We start from the raw sequence: 3,221 nt of genomic DNA on the forward strand, positions 1-3,221 counted from the left end.
ATGTGTGTCCAGCCCGCAGGTTTTATTGCTATGCCGCCGCAGTGCTGTGGAGTGTCCCCCCCGCAGGCCGTATCGCCCGCCGCCGCTTTCCCTGCTGGACCCTACCTCCTTCCCCCCTTCCCTCTCTGACCATTATCTGCATATGTCTCCCCGCCCTGCCGGGCCCTGCCGCCACGAAGGGCCTGCCTCTCCTCGGCTATCGGCCCGCTCCGCCCGCACCGGGCCGTGGCCGGGCCCGCCGCGGCCGTGAGGCGACACGCCGTGCAATGATTATGGCCGAGGTCTGCGACGTGTAATTGGCCGGCATTACGGCCTACATGTGGCTGCGGCGGGCGGCGGCGGGCTGTGCCCTGCTGATGGGGTGTCACCAGGTGCAGGACGGGCCAAACATTCGGACAAATTTCTAAAATTATTTCTGTATCAATATGGCCGAGAAAGACATTCTTTTTTTCGCTTTCCATTTTTGAATGGTCCGAAAAATGCGAAACAATAGTGTTCGTCCTGCTCACTCACAGCCTACGTGGCGTGCTGCGGCATGTTTTCTTCTTCCTTCGTCTCCCGCTGATCCTCTTCTTCGGGTCGTGAAGTCGTCCGCCCCCTTCGCCGCCGCCCGTTCGATTCGTACGTGACGCGTGCGGAATCACTGCGAATCACTGCCAAACGTGGGGGATGGTCCGGGGGGGACCAGGAACATGGGACCCAAGGGATGTGGGATGTGGGGCCGCCGGACGACGGAGCAGCGGCGCCGCGGGAGGAGGGGGGGGGGGCGGAGGAGAGTGTGGCGCGGCGCTCTGGCGGCGGAGCGCGCGGGTGTGGAGGGGGGCGGGTGGGGTGGGGCCCTCGGTGGGCGGAGCCGAGCGGGGCCGTCGTCCTGGGCGGCGCTGAGCTGGACGCGCCCCGCCCCACCATGTGGAGCGGTGTGGTACCTGCATCACGCGTCCCCACCGCGCCGGCCGCGGCCCGCGGGTAGAAGGAAGGGAAGGAATCAAGTCACTGGCTGGCCGCATCTCCCTCGGCTGAAGTCATGTGAGGAAGGAACGGTATCGCGCTGTTTTCTCTGCCGTGAGTGCGAGGGATGCCGGGATGAGCGAGCTCCTGTCTCAGCAGTCTTTCTCTCTACTCTACACCCCCAGAACTGACTTCTTGCACCAAGTTCATTACATTGTACTTGATCCTCGATTTTTCGATTGCATATATGTCGTGGTTCAAGTGACATATGTACTTGAAAAATCAAGTTGGCCAGTTTCTTGGTTGCATAATCTTTCTCTTGTCGCCGGACCCACCGGACCTTTCCGTCCGTTCGCCGCATCCAAGTGGCACGAGAGGCAGCGAAGGGGTCGCGCAGGTCCGGGCCCGCCCACACTATGCATAGTGACGGGCCGGACCACACCAGTCCTGGGAAACTGCCTGCGGGCCGGCGGGTAGTTCGAATGGCTCCTGAGCCGGCCCTGCAGACCTGGTGTCTGTTGTCCGTCCGCCCGTCTGTCCCAGGTCTGTCCTGTCTCTGCTCGGCTCTCGTTTCGTTTCTCTTTTTTCGCCCAGATACCGCTGCCGCCGGTGCCGCGGCGACCGCGACAAAAGCCGTGTGGTGGTTGCGCGGGAGGGTAGGGGGGGTGGGGTGGCGGGGCGCCCTGCCCTTGCTGCCCCCGCGCTGGCCCCGCGCTGGCCCCGCTCGCCGCGCCCCGGCCGGCCCGGTGGTGTCTTGCGAGACGCATGATTGCTGTTAATGACTGCCGTTCCCCCTGCTCCCCTTTCCCCCTCGCCGTCACGGTGGTGTTCGTTCGGTTCGTTCGCGCTTAGATGCGGTAGCATTAGGGTGATGAATTATTTTCGGTGTCGCTGCGGCCCGCTGCCGCCGCTGCTACTGTTGTGTTGATCCGGCGGCTGCGGCGGCGGCGGTGGAGCGAGGACATCGCGGACTCCATTCATTCCCTCTCACTCGATCTTTTCCCTTCTCGATCTCTCTGTCTCTGTCGCCCTGGTCTTTTTCTCCCTTTTTTCTCTCTCCTCCCTCCGCCCCTCATTTGCTTGCGCAATGAGCTCGGCCCAGCCGTCCGTTCTGCTGAGCAATCAAAGACACGACCGCACAGCGAGAGCCGGCCCGGGCGATTGGCCGCGTGTATCAGCCCGGCCGCGTGTCCTTGGGGCGGGGCGGGGCGCCTGCTGGCGTGCGACGTGACACGACCCCCTCGTCACGTGACGCGGGGTGACGTGTCGGCGACAACTCTGACGTGACAGGGGAGTGTGTATCATGGGCAGACCGGTCGAAGCCGTATTGTATGTGTGTGAATGTGCGGTGGCCGATCGAATCCTTTGCTGAGCCAACTGTACCCGCTATCCGCCCCCACCTGCCACATCTGTGTGTGTATGTGTGTGTGTGTGTGTGTGTGCGTGTGAGTGGGATTTCGAGTGTTGGTTCGAATCGCGCTGAAAGGATATCTGTGTCGTTTCGATCTGTCCCCTCTCGCCCCTCCCCTCGCGGCGGGTGTGCCGTCCCCGTCCGCCCCGCCCCCGCGCCCCCTCACAGGCCAGCGACAAACATGTGTACCCAAGGGGGCGGGGGCGGCCGTGGGGGTTGGCCTCCAGCGTGACAACCCCCGCTCTCCCCCACGCCGCCGCCCCCGCGTACAAACTGTCTCTCTACGTGTCGCTCTGTCTCTCTCCCTCACGGACACACACTCGCTTACTCAGCCCCCGCCCGCGATCACCTTGGAGCTCCCCCGAGCTGTGACTGTCTCGACCCCTCGCGACTCGCCCTCTCTGCCGCTGCTGCGAACTCCGGCAGTAACAAGGCGGCCCCCGCGCTGATACTCTCTGTGTCATTGTGATCAAGGGCGGCCGACGCCTAACGCGGCCCCCGAGGCGCTGAGAACCGTCGGCGCCGCGGGTCGCATGAGCGGAGCGAGCGGAGCAGGTCGGACACCATAGAGGGTGCCCCGCGACGCCGGCCGTGCCGCCCCAGAGACAATAGCCTATTTCGGACGGACGTTAATAAAATTTCGCGCAGAGCTGCTGCTGCTGCTGCTGCTGCTGCTGCTGGAGGTGATGGTGTCGCGGAGGACGGCGGGGCGGGGAAGGGAGAGGCAGTATGGGCGCGTCGGGCCCGCGTGGAGAGCCATTAGGTGGAGCTGGAGAGTTGGCGCGAGTTTAACCCCCCCCCCCTGCACCTTCCTCCTCCCTACTGCTTGCTGTGGGTTTGCCTATACACTAAGGGCAGCCCC

Source organism: Frankliniella occidentalis, unplaced genomic scaffold (genome assembly GCF_000697945.3).
Source record: "Frankliniella occidentalis isolate FOCC.00 unplaced genomic scaffold, Focc_3.1 Scaffold120, whole genome shotgun sequence".
Lineage (NCBI taxonomy): Eukaryota > Metazoa > Arthropoda > Insecta > Thysanoptera > Thripidae > Frankliniella > Frankliniella occidentalis.